General features: G+C 46.7%; 1 protein-coding gene across 6 annotated transcripts in view; it reads right to left on the bottom strand.

Annotated features, from left to right (window-relative positions):
• dacha (dachshund a) overlaps positions 1 to 25,907 on the bottom strand; it is a 468,304-nt gene that overhangs the window by 417,574 nt on the left and 24,823 nt on the right. The gene's annotated exons all lie outside the window — the stretch shown is intronic.

Below are 25,907 nucleotides of genomic sequence, written 5' to 3'. Positions count from 1 at the left end.
AAAAGGAAATTGGGACAATATAAATGAGTAGAATATTATTTCCAGTTAAACTCTCTCTGACTCTTCATTCTGTTAACACACAGTGGAGTAGAACTCCAGCTAAAAGTGATCTGTAGATTTCTGTATAATTATTATATTACTAACTAGCACAAATAAATGTCTTTGTTCTATATTACTACAGGGTTATAGCATCCCTCAAACAAGCTGTTTGCAACTGCACTTATCTATTATACTATGATTATAGCTGGCATGTTTATTCATTCTGAAATTAGTAGTACTAAAATTCATAACTCCTATGTGCCTGCAAAAGTGTGATACAGTCCACAATGACAGTAGTTTAGTTGTGTTCTCCCATTATTTTGCCAGCTCGACTGGCTCCATGATTCTCCAGAATCATAAATTGAAAGGAAGAGATCAAAGTGAGCGATGAAGATTCATGACAGTGCGCTGCCCCTCAGCACCTGGTACATCCACCCATGTGCTTCCCCCTATGTGAGCACCTTCCACTGAGTCTCACTCCCTCCCCTGTCATGCAATAGCCACTTCCCCACAGTTGGCCCCTCAACACACATGAATGAAACACTTCAACCCTTGAGAGCCTCATCTGTCCTGAAGCACCAACGACACACCCCCTCAAGGAGGTGTTCAGGTAGCCAAGTACATTCAATGGACCAGCATTGTAACCTCTTGGTGATCCTAGACATCCCTGAACGGGGTGAGTGATGAGAGACTTCACCATAATGCCTTGTATTGGGGCTACATCTGTGTCACTTCTGTTGTGTAGTCGTGAGTACGAGCCTTGGAGTTCAATGCTTTGGGGCAACGCTTCTAACTATTTTGATCAACATAAATAACCAAATAAACAAAATCAAATAAGCTGAAGAACAAATTAAAGGGACAGTCTCCAAAAGGAAAACTGCCCTAAATAAAAAGTGAAACATAAATGAGAAAAACATAAAACCAAAATATGATTCAAGGAGTTAATAAGGCACCCCAGCCCCCGCAGAACCCAATGGACATGGAAGGCCTCAAGGGTACCAATGGATATCTTATGATCCCTCTCCGGGGAAACCCGGCCTCGAATGTAGTCGCGGTAAAGGGATAGACAGTCGGGTCGGACGACCCCTTCGTTTGCCCGCTGCCAGGACCTGTTCACGTGGATGTGGGTTAGAAATGGGGTGCCAATCAGTGGGAGTGTATCCCCCACATGATATTATAATGTGCTAAAATGAGGTTCCCAGCCATCATGCCACCGGCCAGCAGCCTTCAGAATCAGAAATCATGAGCTCGCTGGAGATAATTACATTTTTCGATTCTTGCCGAATTGTCCGCCTGTGTCACCTTTCTCTCTGACAGCTAACATAGGTTCAAAATCGCCTCCCCAATCTCACAGTTGTATACTGAAGAATATTTTTTAAAAACATCAAACATAGTAACAAGGATCAGGAGTCTGCATCCACTCTCCAAAAGAGCAGCCTACATAGGCTCAATCCCTCACCCTATCCCTGTAATACCACCTAGGAGCAATTTAGCATGGCCAATCCACCTGCACATCTTTGGAATGTGGGAGCAAAGTGGAGCACCCGGAGGAAACCCACGCAGACATGGGGAGAAAGTGTAGACTCCACACAGACAGAAGTCGAAATCGAACCCGGATCTCTGGCACTGTGAGGAAGCAGTGCTAACCACTGTGCTACCATGCCACATTTAGCCCCTCGAGCCTGTTCCACCATTTAATAAGATCATGGCTGATCTGGCAGTAATCTCAAATCTGTATCCCATCTACCCCCAGTAACCTATCATCCCTTGGCTTACCAAGAATCTATCCACCTCGACCTTAAAAATATTGAAAGACTTTGCTTCCGTCACCTTTTCAGGAAAATAGTTGCAAAGACTCACTATTGATTACATTAGAAAAAAATAATTAGTATTTAAACATTTTGAATCCATTCAGTTCATTTCCTAAGTGCAGTTATTGTTGTTGTGTTGGCAACATGATAGCTAATTTTGTGCACCAAGATCCAAGAAACGGTTATGAATGCTTTTGATAGGCTAAATAAGGAGAAACTGTCCCCGGTGCAGAAGGGTCAGTCATCTAACTACACAGATTTAAGGTGGTCTGCAAAATATACAGTGACGACATGAAGAAACTTTATTTTAAACACAGCAAGTCATTGTGATCTGGAATGCACTGCCTGCAAGGGTAGTGGAGGCAGATACAACAATGACATTCAAAAGAGAATTGGGTAAAAACAATTGCAAGGTATGGGAAAAACAGCAAGGTGGATAGTTTTGCCAAAGAACTGGTGTGGACACAAGGAGCTGAAAGGCCTCCGTGTGTGTGTTGTAGTTTTGGTGTTGTTGTTTGGTGGGTAAATGTTGTCCAGGGTACCTGAAGACCTTGCCCTCCTACCTTTCCTTCAAAATGTGCTATGAGCTCTTTTATACTCACCTGCAGAAGGACTTTGGTTTAGCATCTCATCGGAAAGTCGCCACCCTCAACAATGCAACACACCCTATCGCTGTGAAGCACCAGCTTACATCATAATGGTGACTACTCTAGTGAACATGAACTTCCGGGTGGCACGGTCTTGCAGTGGTTAGAACTGCTGCCTCATGGCATCCAGGACCCAGGTTCGATCCTCGCCCTGGGTCACTGTCCTTGTGGAGTTTGCACATTCTCCCCATGTCTGAGTGGGTCTCGCCCCCACAAATTCAAAAGATTTGCAGGGTGGGTAGATTAGCCACGCTAAATTGCCCCTTAATTGGGAAAAAATGAATTGGGTACTCTAAATTTATATTTTTAAAAATAACATGAACTTTCAACATTCGGAAACAGGAGAAGGAGGGTTACCATTGAAAATTACTGGCATTTGGATATTTCGTTTTCTGGAATAAATGGATAACTGAAGGGATATTTTTGCACATTAAAACCTTTTTTTGCGTTCCAATGCATTACAATTTCAGAACACATTTGTTAACATGTAACTTACCCATAATAAAAGAATATTAGTTGCCGGAATGCATGGCCGGTAAATCTCGTGGGAGACCCCCTCATGATATTTACAATGCTCGGGATCTAACATGATCTCATGAGACGTCATAATCTGGATCTTGCCCTCAATGGGTGGGATCCAGATTTGGGTATTTATGTGTGCAGTTAAGCTCACTTAAATATGTTCACGCCGGAGTTTCCCAAGGCATGGGATAAACACCCATGCCTCGGATACTTCACCGTGGTGCCGTTTAGCACCAGTCCACACAAATGTGAACCAGGTGCAACGGCACCTGGGGGTTCTCCCAGGAAATCATAGGCCCCCCAGTTGGTCAGGCCTGGGCAGGGTGGCACCCTGGCACTCCTAAGCACACGGCATTGCCAGCCCAGCACCCTGGCAGTGTCAAGGTTCCCAGGTGACTGGTTGACCACGCTGGGTTGGGCCTGGGATTGGACCTTATGAGGTGGGATGAGGTGGGCTTGAGGACCCCCTAATCAGTAAGTTGAGGCACTGGGAGGGGTCAGAAGCCGCAGTAAGGGGTCGAGAGATTGGGGCAGAATTTTAAAATGGTGCCCTGATCTCTTCCTGTACTGACAAGCTCATCAGTGCAGGAAATTCATGGAAGTTGGATTGGATTTGATTTATTGTCATGTGTACCAGGTACAGTGAAAAATATTGTTCTGTGTACAGTCCAGACAGATTGTTCCATACATGAAAAAACATAGGACATTCGATAAATACACAATGTAAATACATAGAGACAGACATCGGGTGAAGTAGAGAAGAAGTGTGGAGAGATCAGTACAGTCCATAAGAGGGTCATTTAGGAGTCTGGTAACAGCAGGGAAGAAGCTGTTTTTGAACCTGTTGGTGCTTGTTCTCAGATTTTTATATCTCTTGCCCGATGGAAGAGATTGGAAGAATGAATAACCCAGGTGGGAGGGGTCTTCGGTTATGCTACCCGCTTTCCCAAAGCAGTGGGAGGTGTAGACAGAGTCAATGGATGGGAGGCAGTTTTGTGTGATGGACTGGGCTGTGTTCACGACTCTCTGTAGTTTGTAAATGGTCTTGGGCCGAACAGTTGCCATACCAGGCTGTGATGCAGCCAGATAGGATGCTTTCTATGATGCATTTATAAAAATTGGTGAGAGTCAATGTGGACATGCTGAATTTCCTTAGTTTCCTGAAGAGCTATAGGTGCTGTTGTGCTTTCTTGTCGTTGCATTGACGTGCGAGGACCAGGACAGATTGTTGGTGATGTGGGCACCTAGGAATTTGAAGTTGTCAACCACCTCCATCTCGGCACCATTGATGCACACAGGGGGGGGTGTTTGATACTTAGCTTTCTGAAGTCAATAATCAGTTCCTTAGTATTGTTGACGTTGAGGGAGAAAGTTTTGTTGTTACACCATTCCACTAGGTTCTCTATCTCCTTCCGACTCATCGCTTTTCGAGATCCGATCCACTTCGGTCGTGTCATTAACAAACTTTTGGATGGAGTTGAAACCAAATATTGCCACACAGTCGTGTGTATAGGAATATAGTAGGGGGCTAAGTACGCAGGCCTGTGGAACCCCGGTATTGAGGTCTATCATGGAGGGCATGTTGTTGTTTATCCTTCCTGTTTGTTGTCTATGGGTCAGGAAGTCGAGGATCCAGTTGCAGAGGGAGGCTCAAGTCTTAGGTTTTGGAGTTTTGATATGAGCTTGGCTGGGATAAAGGCAGAGCTGTAGTCAATGAATAGGAAGAGCCTGACTTAGGAGTTCTTGTTGTCGAGATGCTCCAGGGATGAGTGTAGGGCCAGGGAGATGGCGTCTGCTAAGGGCCTGTGGCAATATGCGAATTGCAGTGGATCAAGGCATTCTAGGAGTATGGAGTTGATGTGATCATGATCAATCTCTTGAATCTCAAGGCCACCGGACGGTGTCATTGAGGCACGTTGCCTGGCTCGTCTTTGCCACCAGTATGATGGTGGTCTTCTTGAAGCAGATGGGAACCTCGGAATGGAGTAAGTGCAGTCTCGTCGGGGCTTTCCTTGCCCATTTAATGGTGGGGTCATTCCCAGTTCCGCAGGCACCGAAAAACACCCCGCTAAATGTGCCCAAAACTGGACTCTGTTTTTTTCCCAGTAAATTGGGCCCAATGTCAATAAGACCAAAGAAACTGCATTTACATTAAAAGAGTGATGATGGACAGGAAGCCACCTTGTTTTCAATTTTTCAGTTCATGGTGACTATTTAGTCAGTTGGACAAATATAACACGAATGGATGCTGCAATGAATGATTCATTAACTAACAAACATAATGGAATGGAAGGTTTGACACACAATAAAGATCAAGACAACTGTGCTACATCAGATGGGTGATTTTCTGATGGGCAGTGTTCATACCCCTGGCTGAATCTGGATGCCAAATGTTCCTGCCAGGTGCCTGTTGGAAACACCCACCATAAAATCTTCCTTTGGAGCCATAGTTCTGCATTTATTTGCTCTCATTCCTTCTGAGCGGTCCTTTTGCATTAAGATCCCGTCCAGTATTTTCCTCAGACCTGCGTTAAAGGTAAGCTCCTTGGTTAACTCAGACATGAAAAGGACAAGAGAAGTTTCAAATAGGTTGTTTTAAAGGCCACTCATGTACATTTTTAACCTCATGTTCCCAGTATGAAGCCCATTACGAGCTGGGCATTTACCCTGAATAAGTAATTAGAGCCAGCCTCTCAAAATCGCAGCACGGTGCTGCACGGGAAATCGTGCTCCCATGCATTAGTGCCAGGACCAGAAACAAATTACGCTCAAATGTCATCTCCAAACGCCCATCAGTAAAATTACATTTATAATTAAAGGGAATACTGGAAATCTGAAGTGGACAAAACGCTGGAAAAAAGCCAAGCATGTCCATCTGCATCGGAAAGAAGAATGACAAGCTTAACATTTTCAGGTGGATTCCTTCACCAAATCTAATTTGTTGACATGGTTCTTCTCGTATCATTATTAGTGGAGTTCTGTGTAATTCCAGCATTTTAAATTTTATTTCAGTCAAAATTCTGTGATATGTCTTAGCGGGGGAGGGGGCTGAGTTTCTGTTGGGTTGTGCTGGTTTTTCCAGCATAATCAGCTTGAAATCTTCCGCACAAAGGATCACGCAATTTTGAGTGCAAATCACATTATCTGAAACTCAAGTTTCCACTTGTTTGAAAGACATTTGTACTCAAAGTTGGCCCCAATCACAAAACTAGTCACTCCCCCAGAACAAATGAATTGCCATTGGGACTAAATTGAGCACATTTGTGGGCCTTCAAGGAAGCTATGAGAAAAATGACCTGGATCTTTTGGGTGCAAGGATACTAACAGGAATGTTTTAAAAAACATTGAAAGTATTTTTTTAATTTCACTATATAACCAGAAAATTGTTCTGTATATATTTTCAAAAGTAATTTAAAATCGGGTTATTCACAGATGGTGTTAAGAATGCTTATTTTTTGTGATACTCATTTTCAGCTGTTTTAATAAAACAGCACCAAGTTGCCATTCTTATACTTTGAGGAATAGTTTTAAGCAAACTATTTTTGAAGTCGGCAAAAGTTGAGTGGAAAGAAGAAATCACTTTTCAAAACGGTTGCAAAGATAGGTCATTGCAGTGCAGCAGAAACCATACCTTCTGGTGTTACTGATGTTATGGATTGATGAATGTTACCTTTTTGTTGCATTTTATTAATCATTTTCTCACCAAATACAGCACCAGCTCTGCTGTTTTCCGGATGATTATACTGTCATCACAACCTTAGCCCGTGAACCATTGACCGCAGCACAGGAAACTCAGTTCCACCAGCTGACAGTTACAAAGACATGAGTTTGATGAGTACAATACTTTCTAATTAAATATCTTATTAATCCTGACCAACAGCAAAGTTAAAAGTCAAAATGAACTGGGCTACAGATTTCTGTACAATTATTACCTTATTGACTGACACAAACAAGGACATTGTTTCAACTTCCCTGAAACAGTCATTGTTTCAACTAGACCAAAAGAGCAGGACTGCATTGAGATTCTTTCTACTGAGAGATGTTGTTGCTGATTAATGCATTCTCTGATGTTTGTCATTAATATCAAGTCATGTTGCCTGATGACACTTCAAATTAATATTGACTGTTTCAAATAATTAAATTCTTTTCATAATTGAACATGGGGACTTCTGGTGGTGGCTATGTGGTGAGCAGCCACTCACAGTGGCTCCTGCCAGGGTGCTTGGTTTTGGCCACTTTTGCCCGGTTTATGGCTGATTTTGTCGGTAATTTGTGTAGTTGATGGAATAAGCTACCCTCGTTCTAGTATTGTCCGCTAAAAATAGCTCAAGGCAGAAGTCGGGCAAGGGATCGTCGTCAGGCTCAAATGGTTCCTACGGAGTCGGTGGCACCTCAGTGGATGACTGAGAAGTTGGTTAGCTTCTTGACCGATGAATTTAAGAAGCAGTGGCCGGCAGTCGCGGAGGACCTGGAGAAGGCAATGGAGGGGGCTTAGGCCCCAATTCAGGCAGCCATGGGTAAAATGGACCGGCGAATAGAGGTACAAAGGGGAGGAACTATACAGAAGGTGGAGGTGGCAATCTCTGATCATAATGATCAGATTGTCTCCCTGGAGGCAAAGGTGGTGTTTCTGGCTGAAGAGTGTAAAGAGCTAAAGGCCAAGGTTGGTGATCTGGGGAACCGCTCCAAGCGGCAAGACGTAAGGATCTTTGGGCTACTGGAGAGCCTGGAGGGCTCGAACTCCATGGACTATATGACTTAGGTGTTCAGAAAGTTGGTGGGGGAGGAGGCCTTTTTGTCTTCAGTGGGGTGCTCTTTGTAAGGGCCGGTGCAGACTCGATGGGCCGAATGGCCTCCTTTTGTAGTGTGAATTCTATGATTCTATGATACTCTAGGTTGGGACCGGACCCATATATCGCTGAAGCAGAAGCTCAGATCTGGAAAGCCATCATGGGCGTCCATAGTCAGAATTCATCGATACCTGGATAAGGAGAAGATCATGAGGTGGCTGAAGGACTATCAAAACTGTAGATGGGAGGGCCATGTCATTAGAATATAATAATTTGTTGGAGCAAAGCTGACAAGAAGGCGTTCGGCATTTAACAATAATAATCCAAGGCCGTACTGTACAAGAGGAATATGAGGTTCGGAGTGGTGTACCAGGCTTGACTTCGGGTGGCTTTCAAAGGCACAGACTATTACTTTGATGCACTGGGGGATGTAAATGAGTTTGTTAAGGGCGGCACAGTGGTTAGCACCAGGTACCCGAGTTCGATTCCCGGCTAGGTCACTGTTTGTGCAGAGTCTGCACGTTCTCCCAGTGTCTGCGTGCGTTTCCTCTGGGTGCTCCAGTTTCCTCCCACTAGTCCCGAAAGACGTGGGGCGCGATTCTCCACACCCCACACTGGGTGGGAGAATAGTGGGTGGGCCTCCCGACATTTTTCTCGCCCTCCCGCTATTCTCCCCCCCCCCACGCCCGACCCATGCCACGAAACGCCACTCGACGTTTTTTACGGCGAGCGGCAATTCTCCAAAGCCGATGGGCCGAGCGGCCAGGCCTTCACGCCCGTTTCAACACAGCAGCAAACACACCTGCTCGCTGCCGTCGTGAAACGGGCGCCAGATGCCCGTTTGGGGCATCTGGGGTCCCGATTGGCACGGCAGTATCATGGCCGTGCCAAGGGGGGCATAGGCCCGCGATCGGTGCCCACCGATCGCGGGTCGTGCGTCTGTAATGGACCCACTCTTTTCCCTCCGCCGCCCCGCAAGATCAAGCCGCCACGTCTTGCGGGGCGGCTGAGGGAAAAGACGGCAACTGCGCATGCGCGGGTTGGCGTTGTCCAACCTGCGCATGCGCAGCCGCGTCAGCCGGCGTGACGTTTGACGTGCAGTCTTCATGACCGTCGTCAAGGCCGCACCGCCGTGATGCACGGGGGGGGAGAATCGGCCCCGGAAGTGGGCGTGAAGGCTGCCGTGGGTCACGGCCTGTCCCACGGCAGCCTTTACGATTCTCCGCATTTGCGGAGAATCTCGCCCGTGCTGTTAGGTAATTGGACATTCTGAATTCTCCCTCTGTGTACCTGAGCAGGCGCCGGAATGTGTCGGCGAGGGGATTTTCATAGTAACTTCATTGCAATGTAAGCCTACTTATGACAATAAAGATTATTTAAAAAATTATTCTGCACTGTAGATTCTTTGATTAAGAAGTACGGACTGGGGTGAACCAAAGTGTTTAACGACTTTGGAGTTTTTTGTTTGTTAAGTTCGTCTGTTTTTGTATTTTTGTGGAATTTTTGTTCGGTGGGGGAGGGCTTGGGTTGTGCCTGAGGGATGGTTTTTTTTGGCAGGGGACAAATTTGGGGCTTGTTGGAGTTTTGTGTTTTCTTTTGAGTGGGGGGGGGGGGGGTTCGGTGTTTATTTTCCTCAATAGGTTTGTATTAAACTTTGGTTTGGGCAGGGGGTTGCTGATTGTTGAGATACTGACGAGTTGACTTTAATTTCGAACCTGTGCACGGGTCACCCTGCTAGCAGAATTGCTAGTTAATGGGAGTGGAGAGGGGGCGATTCCTGCAGCTGGTTACCATGGGGGTGGGTATTTGTGTTCTTTAAGATATTGAACTTAACCTTTTTGTCTCAGGTTGGTGTAGGTTTGGGGATAGGGAGAGGGGCTTTTCTTTCTCTGTTGGTTGTTTGGTTTCCTGGGTGGTATAGAGCTGAGGGGGGGGGGGGGGGGGGGGGGGGGGGGGGGGGGAGTGGCTGCTGATGGTGATAGTTCTGTGGTTTTGGACTGCCTTGGGACTGGGGGATGTGATGGGCATCTTGGGTAGGCCCAGAGGTAATGCAGGATGGGATACTGGCGGATTGCCTCGCCGGGTGGATATGGCTGGTCTTGGCTCCAGGTGGGGGAGGGGAGGTCCACCTGAGGAATTCGAAGGAGGATGTGGTTAGCCTACAGGAGACTCATGAGAAAATCAAATATCAAACAAGGTTGCGCAAGGGTTGGATGGGGCAGGTATATCACTCGGCTTTTGACTGTAAGGTGCGGGGGCCGCTGTGTTGATGAATGAGGGTGGCTTTTTCTGTGGTTAATATATTAGCAGACCCTAAGTGGGAGGGAAATTATAATCAGTTGGTCACTGGCGGGTACGCCGCTGGTGTTGGGTAATGTGTATGCATTGAGCTGGGATGATACGGCATTCGTTAATAAGGTACGGCGTCTATCCCAGACATTGATTCACATTGTTTAATTATGGGGGGGGGGGGGGGGGGAAGAGAGACTTCAATTGTGGAGCCTTCGGAGGGGTAAGGAGTTTTCTTTTTTTTTGCTCCGCATCCATCAGGTTTATTCCCGGATTGACTTCTTTGTGGTGGGAAAGTCTCTTCTCCCTGGAGTGAGGAGACGGGATACTCAGTGATCATGATATCGGATCATGCTCCGCATTTTGTTGACATGATATTGGAGCCAGGCCACTCTCAGTGACCCCTGTGGAGATTGGTCATGGCGTTGCTCGTGGACAAGGGATTTTGTGAGCAGATGTCCTCTGCCATTGGGGAGTATATTGGATGCAACAGGAATGAGGTGGTCTCACCTTCTATGCTCTGGGAAGCCCTGAAGGCGGTTATTAGGGGAAGGTAATCTCTTATAAGGTGCAGAGGGATAAATTTGGGAAGGTGCAGAGGCAGAGACTGGTGGACGCCATTCTCGAGGTGGACCGCCAGTAGTCGATTGTCCCATCACCAGAGTTATTGGTGGACAGAAAAAAGCTGCAAATGGATTTTGAGTTGTTGTCGACAGGTAAGGGGGTGAGCCAGCTGTAACGCTCAAGGGGGACATATTATTCGCATGGAGAGAAGGCCAGTCATTTGTTGGCTCACCAGCTGAGGCAGCAGGCTGCCGCCTGGGAGATAGTGCAGTTTAGGGACTTAGTTGCCGAGTTGGTTTGTGCTCAGAGAGGGTCAATGAAGAAGTGTTTGAGACTTTCTACCGTGGGTTGCATAAGTCAGAACCTCTGGAGGAAGGTGCATCAATGAGACAATTTTTTGATGGGTTAACCTCCTGGAGGTGGAGCAGGAGAGAAGGTAGATGTTGGAGATGCCGATGGGTTGGAGGAGACTATGAGCTGTATTCGGTGATTGCCGATGGGTAAAGGTGGGTCTAGATGAGTTTTGCATTGAATTTTACGAACAATTTGCCGATCAGTTGATCCCACTTCTGCTGGATATGTTTTCCCTTGTCTCCTGGGTGTTACTGGCCACATTGGCACTTGTGTTGATCTCCTTGATCCAGAGGAAGGACAAGGATTCAGGGAATGGGGGTCATATTGGTCTATCTCATTGTTAAATGTCGATGTTAAGTTGTTGACTAAAGTATTGGCAGCGCGTTTGGAGCCCTGCCGACCTGGGGTGATCTCGGAGAAGCAGACTGAATTTATTAAGAGCCGGCAGTTGTCTGTCAATATTAGAAAATGGTTAAATGTTGTTTTATCGCCCTCCCTCGTTACCGAGCCAGAGTGATTATTGCGATGGACACTGAGAAGGCGACTGATATGGTTGAGTGGGGGTACCTCTTTGAGACCCTTGGGCGGTTTGGCTTTGGACCAAAATTATCTCATGGATTAGGCTTTTGTACAGGGCTCCCACAGCGAATGTACGTACGACCACCCTGAGCTTGGGTTATTTCCAACTGAACAGTTGTACAAGACGAGTGTTTGCCTTAGTAATTGAGCCATGGCTCGGAGGTTGTCTCGCAGGTGGAGGGGGAATAGTTCATTGGGGGGGGGGGGGGTGCCCTTATATGCGGACAAAAATTTTTTACTATATGTCCCAGAACCACTCTCCAATGTGGGAGAGATAATGGAGTTGCTCAGAAGTTTGGCTTCTTTTCGGGGTACAAGCTGACTCTTGGAAAGAGTGAATATTTTCTGCTGAACCCACCGAGGGGACTGGGGAGGCTGCCATTACGCCTGGCAAGGACTAGTTTTCGGTATCTGGGTATCCAGTTGGTCCATGACTAGGCCACGCTCTATAAACATAACTTTTTTGGTCTGGCGGAGGAGATGAAGGCCGATTTGAAAATGTGGGATGCTCTCCCTCTCAACTGAGCAGGAACGGTACAGATCGTGAAGATGAATATTCTTCTGAGGTTTTTGATTTTGTTCCAGTGTCTCCCAGTCTTTCTTTTGCAGGGTTAATAAATTGGTATCTACTTTTGTTTGGGTTGGCAAGACTCCTCGGGTTATTAGGACATTTTTGCAAAGGGTTAGGCAGTCGGGGGGGGGGTTGCCACTACCTGATCTGTCATGTTACTACTGTGCGGCAAATATTGATACAGCATGGGGGTTGTTCGAGGACCTGGACTCTACTTGGAGGTGGTTGGAGGAGGTTTTGTGCATAGAATCGAGTCTGAGAGCACTGGTTACTGCACCACTTCCATATTCCCCTGCTAGATCCTCTTCAAGCCCGGGGGCGAAAGCCACTTTGACAATTTGGAATCTGTTTCGGCAGAATTTTAAACTGGGCTTTACGTCACTGCTGACTCCAATTCGCATTAACTATAGGTTTGTGCCATCTGGCTTAGATTCATAATTTAGGGCATGCGAGAGGGAGGGTTGGAGAGGTTTAGGAACATGTTTCTGGAAGATAGATTCACCGGCCTGGACAAGTTGCTAGAGAAGCTCCAGCTCATGAGAGAGAGCGTATTCAGGTACTTTCAGATGTGCAATTTTCTGCGCAAGGAACTTCCTCCATTTCCATTGGTACCATCGTCTTCGCTTACGGACAGGGGCGGGATTCTCTGACCCCACCCCCCTCCGCGGGTCGGAGAATCGCCGAAGGAGGCGGCGTGAATCCCGCCCCCGCCGGCTGCCGAATTCTCCGGCACCGGAGATTTGGCGGGGCGGGAATCACGCCGCGCTGGTCGGCGGGCTCCCCCGGCGATTCTCCGGGCAGCGATGGGCCGAAGTCCTGCCCGTTCTATGCAGGTCCTGCCGGCGTAAATTGGAGTTGGTCCCTTACAGGCGGGACATGGCGGTGCGGGCGGGCTCGGGGGTCCTGGGGGGGGGCACGGGGCGATCTGGCCACAGGGGGGTCCCCCCACAGGTGGGCCTGTGCCGTGGGGGCACTCCATTCCTCTGCGCCAGCCGTGTAAGCCCCCGCGATGGCTGGCGCGATGGTGAACCTCCCTCTGCGCATACACGGGGATGACGTCAGCAGCCGCTGGCGCTCCTGCGCATGCGCCGACCGGCGGAGTCCCTTCGGCCCCGGCTGGCGCAGCGCCAAAGGCCTTCCACGCCGGCCGGCAGGGCCCAAACCACTCCGGCGCGGGCCTAGACTCTGATCCTCCGCACCTTTGGGGCAGCCCAATGCCGGAGTGGTTCCCGCCACTCCACTGCCCCGTTTCTGCCCGCCCCGCCAATTCCCGGAGAATCCTGCCCAGGGTCTTGACCTTGGCGAATTAGGGGAGGGTAGGATTTTGGAAGTTTATATTGGCAACAGAGCAGGCATCGTTGGAGGAGGTAAAGAGGAAGTGGGAGGGTGACCAAAAGAGAAAATGCTGGAAAATCTCAGGACCTCTGGCAGCATCTGTAAGGAGAGAAAAGAGCTAACGTTTCGAGACCAGATGACCCTTTGTCAAAGCTCAAGTGGGAGGGTGACCTGGGTTTTGTCTTTTATTGGGAGGGGAGTAGGGGGAAGGTGTGAGGCTCTTCATAGGGTCAACTTCACATCCTCATGTGCGAAGTTAAGCCTGACCCAGTTCAAGGTGGTGCCTCTGACTAGGGCTCATGACTGGGTTCTCCTTGGGAGTGGAGGATAGGTGTGAGCGGTGCTCTAGGAGGCTGGCGAATCACACGCACATGATTTGGCCTTGCCTCAAGCTCGTTAATTTCTGGGTCTCCTTTCTTGATACAATGTCAGGAATTTGGGGTGTTCAACTGAGCTATGCCTGCTGGTGGCAATGTTTGGTGCTGCAGACAGGGAAGATGGCAGATGTATTAGCCTTCGCCTGGCTAATAGCCCAGAGGCGAGTTCTGCCTGGGTGGTGGTCCCTTGTGTTGCCCAAGGCCTCGGCATGGCTTGGGGACCTGCTCGAATTTTTGCACCTGGAGAAGATCATGTGTATCACGAGGGGCTCAGTGGAAGGGTTCTATTTGAGGTAGCAGCCTTTCACCGTCAGTTGTTGGGAGGGGAGAATGTCTCTGTATTCTGTTTAAAGACTTTATTTTCCTCTCAAGTGAGAGGGGAGAGGGAGATTGGGGGGATTGGGCAGTTGGTGTATTGTTGTTGGTGTATAATGAAAATTTTTGCCGGAATAAAAATATTTTAAAAAATAATTGAACAATAGAAATAAGCTATTCGGACTCAAAATTGTGATCAACAGGTACATCTCAGATTCAAGGTATATCAGCCCTGAATATTCTGTGGTATAGAAAATGCCCTTTCAAATCCTGCTGGTTCCAGACATTTGACTCATCTGAATTTTTCATAGAATCACAGAATCCCTATAGTGCACAGAATCCCTATATAGCACCCGACCTAGGCCCAATCACCCCCCCCCCCCCCCCCCCCAATCTCTGTACCCTCACCGAACCTGCACATATTTTGGAGACTAAGGGGCAATTTAGTATGGCTATTGCGGCTCATCTTTGGACTGTGGGAAAAAATCCAGAGGAAACCCACGTGCAAGCTCCAAACAGACAGTCACCCAAGGCCAGAATTGAACCCAGGTCCCTGGTGCTGTGCAGCAGCGGGGCTAACCACTGTACCAACTGTGCCCATTATTTCTGAAATAATGGCCAAAAGCTGTGAAACTTTTATTTGCCTTAATTTACAAATATATAGGTTCTTTCGTGCAGGCCACTCTTTTGTTATTGTCCTAGTATTTAAAGAAAAGAACTTCCCATAACAATATATACACCTAAATATTGTGCTTCAAGTCAGTCTGAACTTAATCGTACCTGCCTGGTTGAAAATGGGTGGGCAGGTGGCCAAAATCAGCTGAGAGACTTAACCGTCAACAACCTGTTGCCTGGCTGCTGTCCTCAGTTTTAACTGGCGCTTCCATTCAGACGGTAAGGAGACCCACTGTCATGAGAATGTCACTTTAAGAAATGTCTGTCTGCCCATGTTACTGCAGTGATGTCAGAGTGTGGGTGGAGCTGAGCTCTGGCTCTGCTTTTTAGTTTCACTTTGAGAAAAGCTTCGATGTGTCTGTTCTTTTTGGTTTTGTTTCAGTGTTGGAGCTGCAGTCAGCCGCAGGAGGTGCAATGTTGCTCTCTCTGCCATGTAAAGGCTATCTCTTGATCATTTGGCGAATTCAGAGGGATAACTGTTCTCAGTAGGGAATTTAAACCTGATGTGCTTCTGTTAAAAGTTTTTTTTAAAGTCTTATGGATGTTAAAAGGAAAGCTTAAGGAATACTTAGTGTTGTATTCTTTGGGGGTTGTATTTGAATTGATGGTTGCTAAGATGTTGACTGTATGTTTTAAAAAGGTTAACTTGAGTTCATAGAATAAACATTGTTTTGCTTTAAAAAATACTGTTAGATTTCTGCTGTACCACCCCTGTATAGTGGGCCATGTGCTCCCCATACCACAATATAGTAAAAGTTGTGGGTCAGGTGTACTCCATGATACATGTTGGGTTTCTCTAAACCCTGGCCCATAACACCCACCTAAATGGGAAACTCATTGTGGCTTTTCCATCAGGCAAAGACAGCTGAAGAAACCTGAACAAGTAAATTTTTTAAAACCTCATTTTGCTTTTCTTGAAGTGCTCTTCTGTGCCCCGTGGGGTAGCTTTAGGCCTCTCGTGTCTTGATCTTCCCCCATAACTCTCTCTGTTTTGAACTTCAGATCCAACAGCAATAGAAATGGAATTCTATTTGAAGCAGCTTAGTATAACATTAAGGCGATACGCCCCCAAAAACTCTCACAATATTTGGTCTGATAGGACAGGTTGTCTTGTATTAAGTACCCGATATTCCGGTTATTGCTACTGAGCAACTGGGTGAATTTCCAGTCAGGGGTTTGCCTGGTATCACCTGCATTTTTTACCTTTAGATATCACCAGTGGTGATGCAGCTGTCTGCTCGGTGAGCTGGCAATGTCTCACTAAGATCCCATGAAAGAGGCTCTGAGCTTGACAGATTCCCTTATTTTATGCTGCCCACTGGAACCAAAAAATCTCTTCAAAGAGATGGTCTTCAGCCTGGGTGCCACGAGCTGAGTGACAGTGCATCATTTCCCCCTTCTTGTTGGGATCCTGGCGCATTTATGCTAAACATGCCAGTGATCCCATCCTGAGATTTGACAGCGTTTACTGTCAATGACAACAGGTGAACAGGGTGTACTGCTTCACCAGACCTCCAGTAGTGGAGTGGAAACCCTGCAATTTCAGGCCCCGAGAAAAATGATTGCCTTGAAATGACTGCTAATTATATCATCAGGTGAACTCTAAATGGTTTTGTGTGAAATTCCTTTGACTGTTATTTTAGCAATGATTTAAATCCCACTTAAAATTACATATCGCATACCATAATTTCTAAGCTTCGTTAACTAAGCCAAAATTGGTTTATAATGACAGTTCGGTGAAGCATCTTTTTTCTTTAACTTCTAGAAACTAATGCGGCCCATCTTCTGGCCCACACTCACGCTGTGCGACAAAGCATGCACGTGAACAGAGGGGCTTGAGGAAAAGCCCAGGTCTTCGCAGCATATTCGGGTGAGCTGTCGCCATTCTCCAGACAGCACAACTGAACAACTCCTGTACTCCTGCTATTTCTGCCTCCACAGGATGGATTTTTAAATATTATGTTTTTTTTTAAAAGATTACCTACAGTTAGCAACCTGGGGGCCACGGAGGAATTCTGAGCAGGTCAGACGTGGCCCCTGCCTTGCTCATTGCCAATTAATTTTGCAATGAGGGTCTCCAACAGGTGTTAGATAATTAATTAAAATATTTAAGGGACCTAAAGCCTTTTTGCAATCACTCTGGGATGTCTAAAAAAGGAACCCATATACTTAGCAGCGGGACTGACTTCGATGCAAATTGGATGCAATCCATCGTGCAACCGGATTGGTGTGCAGTGCCCAAGAAAGCTGCAAAACAATTCACCAAGTTTTACCTCAGTGACTAATATGCCCCAAAGTTCCTTCAGAAACTGTTTGCTTCAGGATAGCAGGCTGAAATAGTTCCCTTTTCCAGTGTGAATGTTCCTGCTTTATGTAGGTTCAGTGCAAACAGCAGAGTTAGCAAGAAATTGTGATCCAAAAACAAGTTCTGGACAAGTGGAAATACAGGTTGAGTCTCCCTTATCAGAAATTCCGAACACTGAGAAATTCCAAAATCCGCACTTTCTTTCGAGCACCAATGTGCCGTCCCAAGTGGGAAATCTCACAAGTCTCGCGGGCGATGCACAGTTCTCAACGCGCGCCGCTCTTGCTCAGTACCCAATGTTCCGCACATGCGCAGTTCTCAACGTGCGCCGCACATGCGCAGTATATTCCAAAATCAAAAAAATTTCCAAAATCTGATACACACTTGGTCTCAAGCATTTCGGAGATGGGATTTTCAACCTGTATTGATAATTGTAAAGTTCTGGGCAGCACGGTGGCGCAGAGGGCTAGCCCTGCTGCCTCACGGTGCCGAGGTCCCAGGTTCGATCCCGGCTCTGCGTCACTGTCTGTGTGGAGTTTGCACATTCTCGCCGTGTTTGCGTGAGTTTCGCCCCCACAACCCAAAGATGTGCAGGTTAGGTGGATTGGCCACACTTCATTGGAAAAAAATTAATTGGGTACTCTAAATTTATAATAAATAAATAATAATTGTAACGTTCTGTTTTTGGTGTTAAAATTTGATCAATGCATAAAGTATACCAAGTATTACAGAGCAATACAATACAGCAAACTGTATGAAAAATAATTTGTGTACTAACCAATATTATTTCAAACTGCACAATGAGGAGTCTGAAACCCTACAGACTCATGTCTGGCAAAAATAAACCTCCACACAAGGTTTCAAAATGTGGTCAATGGTGGTAAATGTTTAAAAGTTGGTGAGACCTTGGCTGGTCTTTATTTGAACGTCAAATGTTTTGCACCAACTCAAAAAATTATATTTAAGCATATAAAACAATATAAACCTGGGATTAAGCTACATGATGTCAATTTGGCAGAAGCGTCAGATTTTTGCTACATATGAGTGACATTGATCTTCTGGGAGCAATGTGTCTATGGCTGACTAAAGGCAAAATTGTATTTTATAACCTTAAAGGAACATTCTCAACTACACACTGTTTACTTTAGTATCAGAATAATGAATTATGTTTCATAAGATATACTGCTCTGTGGTCAACTATTGAGCAACATTTTGGGAGATCTGGTAGCTCATACACCCTACAGGCATGATATACCGGCTGTGTTTCGCACAAAAGGTGTGGTAGAGTGCGACTGGCAGGTGCCGGGAGATCCTTCTTCCGTGATCTACCCAGCTCGCCTTGTGAGATTGAACATAATGTGAATCCTGCCCATTGTGGGTGGGTCACTGTTTAGCAAATCTGCACATTAGAGCAAGCAGTTAGTCTCACTCTAATAGGCACTCCCATGATCTAACCAGGTCATTAGGATTTAACTCCTTCGCTTTGGAGATCTCGGACAAGCGCCGTTCAGTGCTGATCTTCACAAATGGGAACCAGATGAAACGGCACTCGTTGGAGTCTCCGAGGGGTTGGAGGCCCCCAGCTGCTTGCCCACAGGGCAGGGTGGCACACGGGCACCTTGGCACTCCCAGCCTGGCACCCTGGTACTGCCAGTCTGGCACCTTGGCAGGACAACCCGGATGCCAGCCTAGTACTGACAAGGCACCCAGGTGGCACTGCCAGCTGGTCAGGGCACTGCCAGGTGCCAAACTGTAATTGTTCCCCACAATGGGGATCGTGCCCAGGGATGCTCCTCACAGGTGCAGGGGGGCCGGAGGACCCCCTTATAGGTGAGTTTGGGGTTTGGGGGGTCGTGTTGGGGGGGGGGTTGAGAGATTGGGACGCCATTTCCCCTTCTGCACTGAGGAGCTCTGGCAAGTGGAGCTCCTCAGTGCAGAAAATGGGGCTAAGTGAAGTTTCTTCGGGGAGTTCCCCGCTGAGGCCCCATCCCTGAAGGGAACAGAGTCCCGTTCGATAGCGTGGGGTTTCTCGTCACTCCGGGCACCGCAAAACATTTGGCTAAACGCGCTCGTTGTCGGACTCTGTTCCCATTCGGGTTGATTGCGCTCTGCATCTATGATTTATTCATAGTGTGTCAGATTTGGTTCGATGGCAGCACTCCTGTTTCTGGATCAGAATGTGGCTGGGTTAAAACCCCATTTCAGAAACTTGAGCACATGATCCAGACTGACACTGTCAGAGGTACCACTGGAGGTCTTAGCTTTCTTTCAATGACAAATCAAGGCCAGTCGCTTTCTTTAGGTGAACATAAATGATCAAGTGTCTCCATTCAAAATAGGGGTTGGGGAACTCTCCCATTATCCTGGCCAACATTAATAACTGAACCCTCATCGGTAAAACAAATGACCTGGTTATTTATTTTATTGCTGTTGGTTGGCGTTTACTCTGTAAATACTGGTTGCCCTATGTCTCCTCGAGAGGACACCTCAAATCCTTGGAGAGATATCACCAACGCTGCCTCCGCAAAATCCTGCAAATTCACTGACAGGATATGCGTACCAATGTGAGCGTCCTCTCCCAGGCTAATATCCCCTGTTGTCGAGGCACTGGTCATGCTCAACCAGCCGCGATGGGCCGGCCACATTGTCTGCATGCCCAACGCAAGACTCCCAAAACAAGTGCTCTACTCCGAGCTCCGCAATGGCAAACAATCACTACGAGGGCAGAAGAAATGCTTTCCTAAATAAATACAACATACCCACCGACACATGGGAATCGCTTGCCTTAGAAAGCACAAACGGGAGAAAAAGCATCCGCCAAACACCTTGAGCGTCATAAGGTGGAGCACATGGAGGCCATGCGTAAACAGCGGAAGGAGAGCTCAGAATCCAGAGCATCTCATCAAGCACCAACTGCCAAACCTGTGGCAGAGTCTGTGGATCCAGGATCGGACTATTCAGCCAGCGCAGAAGCCACCTCCCCAGAGTGGAAACAAGTCATCCTCGACACTGAGGGACTGCCCATGAAGAAGAAGAGAAGCTCTGTAAATGCTAGTTGCCATATTTTTCTAAGTCAGAACATTGACTACATGTCAAAAGTATTTTACCGTTCTGGCGGGTAGGGTGCAGTCAGTCAAGATGACGGTGCTCCCGAGATTTCTGTTCCTGTTCCAGTGCCTCCCCATCCTTATCCCGAAGGCCTTTTTCAGGCGGGTTAACAGGAGCATTACGGGGTTTGTGTGGGCTCACGGGACCCCGAGGGTGAGAAGGGTGTGCTTTTGAGCGGGGCAGGGATAGTGGGACTGGCGCTGCCCAGACTCTGTGGGTACTATTGGGCTGCCAACGCAGCAATGGTGCGTAAGTGGGTGATGGAGGGGGAGGGGGCAGCATGGAAGAGGATGGAGAAGGCGTCCTGTGTGGGCACGAGCCTGGAGGCGCTGGTAATGGCGCCGCTGCCGCTCCCTCCAACAAGGTATACCACGAGTCCGGTGGTGGCAGCTACCCTCAAAATTTGGGGGCAGTGGAGGCGGCACAGGAGGGAAGTGGGGGCCTCGATGGGGTCCCTGATACGGGGGAACCACCGGTTTATTCCGGGGAGAATTGATGGTGGATTCCTGAGTTGGCACAGGGCAGGTGTCAGGAGGTTGGGGGACCTGTTTATAGACGGGAAGTTCGCGAGCCTAGGTGAGCTGGAAGGGAAGTTCGGGCTCCCCCCAGGGAACACCTTTAGGTACATGCAGGTAAGGGCGTTTGTCAGGCGGCAGGTGGCGGAGCTCCCTCTGCTGCCGCCGCGTGGGATCCAGGACAGGGTGCTCTCGGGGGTGTGGGTTGGAGAGGGGAGGATCTCGGCGGCGTACCAAGTGATGCAGGAGATGGACGAGGCAGTCAAGGAGCTGAACGGTAAATTGGAGGAGGAGCTGGGTGAGGAGATAGAGGAGGGGATGTGGGTGGACGCCCGTGGGTGGACTCCTCCTCTTCTTGTGCGAAGCTTGGCCTCATACAGTTTAAGGTGCTGCATAGGGCTCACATGACCGGGACAAGGATGAGCCGGTTCTTTGGGAGCGAGGACAGGTGTAATAGGTGCTCAGGGAGCCCAGCAAATCATGCCCATATGTTCTGGGCATGCCCAGCGCTGGGGGAATTTTGGAAGGGCGTAGCAAGGACGCTGTCGAGGGTGGTAGGATCCAGGGTCGATCCGGGCTGGGGGCTCGCAATATTTGGGGTGGCGGTAGAGCCAGGAGTGCAGGAGGCGAAAGAGGCCGGCATTCTGGCCTTTGCGTCCCTAGTAGCCCGGCGGAGGATTCTTCTTCAGTGGAAGGATGCGAGGCCCCCAAGCGTGGAGGCCTGGGTCAACGATATGGCAGGGTTTATTAAATTAGAGAAGGTGAAATTTGCCCTAAGGGGGTCGGTGCAGGGGTTTTTCAGGAGGTGGCAACCATTTCTGGATTTCCTGGCAGAACGATAGGAGAAGGCCAGTAGCAGCAGCAACCGGGGGGGAGAGGGGGGTCGTTTCTTTGTTTTGGACTGAAGGGACGTGCATAGATGTTCTGTGCTAATGACGGGCGCTATTTGTTTCTTCTTTTGTGTATACACGGGGTGGGGAGGGGGGGTTGTTGTTCTTTCTGTTCTTTGTAATTTTTTTCTTTTTATTGTTAATATTTTGTGAAAATTTGAATAAAAAATTATTTTTATTAAAAAAAAGTTTTTTACCATGTATAAAACAGTTCAGAATGTCCTGATGATATGTACGGTGTTGACAAAAAGTTCTCTTTTATTCCCCTATCAGAAAACGTGGCCTCAGATACACCAAACCTATTACACACCTGCGGGATAATACAAGCCTAACCAACGGCTAAGTTGTTTGAACTCATCAACTGACTAACTGCAAATGAATTAAAAGAAGCAAAAGAAGAACAAGTGAGAAACAAGCAGCCAGTTGAAAGATACTCAATTTTGTTTTTGCTGAGCTATCATTCACAAACAATAAGTACTACAAAACCAACGAGCTGCTCAAAGGTCTCCACGCTGTTTTGGCCGCCATTTTTTGTTTTTACTCAGACAAGCGTGTACAAAATGTTGCACAAACAACAACGTAGTGTTAGAATATCAGCAAGGAGATTCTTCTCACAATCAACTTTGCTTTTATGTGGGGCCTGGAGTTTGACTGGCAAATTTCCAATTTCTCCTGGGCTTTAGGTGAAGAGATTTCCAACAGCCTGAAATAAATTCAGTGTGCGTGTAAGTACAAAAATTATAAATGTGCATGCAAGTTATAATTCTTTACTCTGCTCTCGTGACAGGATAATATGCAGAATGCACTATAGCAGACTGGCTAAACATTTACAAATAATAAATGTGAAAGAGTGGGGCAGGCAAAAATCATCAATTTTTATATCTAGGTTTTTTTGTTTTTTTTAGGCTTTAATATTTCAGTCTGTAATAAAAAGCTTGTACTGATGGTGTTATTTTGGATGATCTTTTTCCACATCAGTGATGGGACCTAACATTTGAACTCGTGATGATGTGGGAATGATGTTTATGAGGCTCCATGACGTTGAGCTCAGAAGTCACCTAGGTATGCCAGGGGCAATGTTCAAGTGGTGGTATTAGGTGCCTTTACATTGGGAGAAACCTCCATTGACTGTACTGTAGCAACAAAATCTTCACCAAGAACTGCAAATGCATGGTGAGGAAACACAAGAGAAACAAAAGCTGCTGGGAGAGAGGAATGATGGAGACAAATGGATGAGATGTTTAAAAATGGAGCAAGCTGATCTGGGAAGCGATGGCCTTTTCTCATCCTGAATATATAACTGAAAATAGAACACATTGGGAAGGGGGGAAATACTGTTACTTACATTTTTTTGCAAAAGTACAGTAAATATTGATTTTGGGGGTGATTTTTTTCCCCCCAGCATTGCACCGGAGGTGCATTTATGTTCCTTTAGAGTAAATTAGCAGAAAAGGGGGAGAGCAACTATTAAGATGAGGCTCTGCTCTCATGGCATTTTAGAAGCAAGTCTGGTATATTCCCAGCAAATGGGTGGATTACTGAAGAAGACTGCAAAGCGAATTGAAATGACAACAGAATATCTCACTTTCCAGGTTCTCTGTCAGGCAGGGCCCAACACTGCATGACCCTCTGAAGGTGAGCCTTTGACATGGTTTCCAAAACCCCTCTGATTGACTGAGCTCCCTGCAATATTCACATGCATTTTCAACCAGGTTAGAGTGCCCTTCACAGTACCAGCAAGGAGGAACGGCAAAACTGCTGCTTTTGGACAACACCCAGAATGCTCTGAAGGTGGTGACTATGACGACGGCGGCATGTCACTTCTCAACTACATTTGTGGCTGCAGACCTATTCCAAAGGATGTTCTTATATCAGCAGCATATTAGGGCTGCAGTGCTAATGGCCAGAACTCAGAAATACCAACAATTCACGTCCATTTAGATAGATTTTGGATGCACTCGCACTGAGTTGTATTTGGGGTAGAGGTACAGTGACAAGAATTGACCCTTACACTGAAAAATGTATGGCCTCCTACAAATGAAAGTAAGGCTTGTAATTTTATCACATCATGGTACTCAGGCAACATATTGCTTCAGTGAATTGAGTGCTGGGCTATAGTAAAGTCAACTGTTGATAAACATCATAAGGTAGACCTACATCATAGGGCAGCATGGTAGCACAGTAGTTAACACAGTTGCTTCACAGCTCCAGAGTGCCAGGTTCGATTCCCGGCTTGGGTCACTGTCTGTGCTCGTTCTCACCATGTCTGCGTGGGTTTCCTCCGGGTGCTCCGGTTTCCTCCCACAATCCAAAGATATGCAGGTTAGGTGGATTGGCCATGCTAAAGTGCCCTTAGTGTCCAAAATGATGAGATGGGGTTACTGGGCTACGGGGATAGGGTGGAGGTTTGGGTTTGGGTTTGGGTAGGGTGCTCTTTCCAAGGGCCGGTGTAGACTCGATGGGACAAATGGTCTCCTTCTGCACTGCAAATTCTATGATTCTACTTGGGCTGGATTTTCAAAGGGATCCAGAGCAAGCAGGAAGTCAAATTCCCAGAGGTTGTAATGGGTGCTGAGGTTACCCCCTGACCAATTAGGCCATTTACACTTAAAATAGCTTCACCAGAGCAATGCAGCTGAGACACAGTCAGGACCCAGAATTCATTTGGGTTTTGGGTTCCTGCGGCTGCTTATAAAATCCACCCGATTTTCAAGACTATCATCAGAAACGTGGTGTATAATATATATATATATAGATGTATAAATAATTATTTTGATAATATTTATTACCACTTAATTTAATAATTCTTGTTGCAAAACATTTCTGTTACGTGTATGCTTACGCTATAAATCATTGGGAAGCTGAAAAAGACTCTTGTGCTGGAATTGCCTTCTGTCTTGAAAATGGAGCCAGCAGTTGGAACTCGAAATATACTGCGGAATTAAGTTGGCTCTAATAATCTGGATGACAGAACCTAGGACTGAGAAATGTTTTTTTAAGTAACTTTCAGCCACTTTAGCGTAAGTATTTAATGACTACACTCTGCTCCCTTCCCTCAGCCAGTGATTTAATCCACATTTATGTCTTACCCTTGGTAACCGGTGGCTTTAAAGGAGTCTCTCCTGCAGTACTTGAGCAAAAGGCATTTGGAAGTCAAAGTATAACATGTTACATCAATTAGGGACATCACCTCTCAAAATAGTCAATGAGATTGCCTGGGCAAAAGCTAGCTCTGCTGACTGTTGGTTATTGGATATTTGGAGCAGATCCTCTTCCATTTTGTCTCTGATTAGTGCTTCCTTTGGTTTTATGGGTACTGAGCCTTTCATTTTTGAATACGGGTTCTACATTTGCCTTTTTGTGTTTGTTGGAACCTCACCAGGATTTATTATCTTCCTCAAAATTATCAGTAGTACTTCATAAATTTCTTCCCTTGTATTCCATAGTTCTTTCATCTTGGAATTTATCGATTTTCAACTCCTTAAGCCTACCTTGAACCTTAGCATCACAAACATAAAAGTCCCGGGATTGTGTGAACTGTTTGATGTCGGATGATATATTGCTAGTATTCTCCTGGTTAAAATGAAACTCTCCGAAGTTAACCATCTCCTGTTTATCATCATTTTAACTGCATTTTGAAACCCTCAGGGGGGGATTTCCCCTTTCCCTCTCTCCAACCTCCAACAGCTAGGTCCCTTCCAGTCCTAATATCATCTTTAACATGCTTCTGTATAATCTCATATATAGTCCATACAACATTAGTTTGTCCGTCTTTAAATCTTCCTTTTTAAAATATTTATCCACTTTAGGTCTTACTCTTTACTTTGTCTCCACTGACATTGCCTTTTTTGCATTTAGGTATATCTACAGAATTGGCTGAAGTTTACACAAATTAGCAAGTTGAGGATGGCAAATCTCAAATTATTTTTGTTGGGCAGTGGGACTGCAGAGCTGATCGGTTTAATTTTACAGTCCCCCCCCCCCCCCCGGGCATATTTGTAGGCCGGTAAACTGGATGGCCAGCTGCCTTTCAACCAGCCCCAGAGCTGTCCCCCATATTATAGTAAGGCAACCTTTCCACTTAACAGCCACTTAAGGGTCTCAAACCGTCTCTGTTGCAATTTCTTGGTCTGCAGGACACCGCCCCCCTTCAGCTTTGACAATGTGGACTGCTGTCAGGAAGGGGATACCTCAAGATGTTGTACACTCTTCTTCCTACCA

The sequence above is a fragment of the Scyliorhinus canicula genome, chromosome 17 (genome assembly GCF_902713615.1).
Source record: "Scyliorhinus canicula chromosome 17, sScyCan1.1, whole genome shotgun sequence".
NCBI classification, from domain to species: domain Eukaryota; kingdom Metazoa; phylum Chordata; class Chondrichthyes; order Carcharhiniformes; family Scyliorhinidae; genus Scyliorhinus; species Scyliorhinus canicula.
Note: the sequence above shows the minus strand (reverse complement) of the source record. Positions and strands in the feature narration are given on the sequence as shown.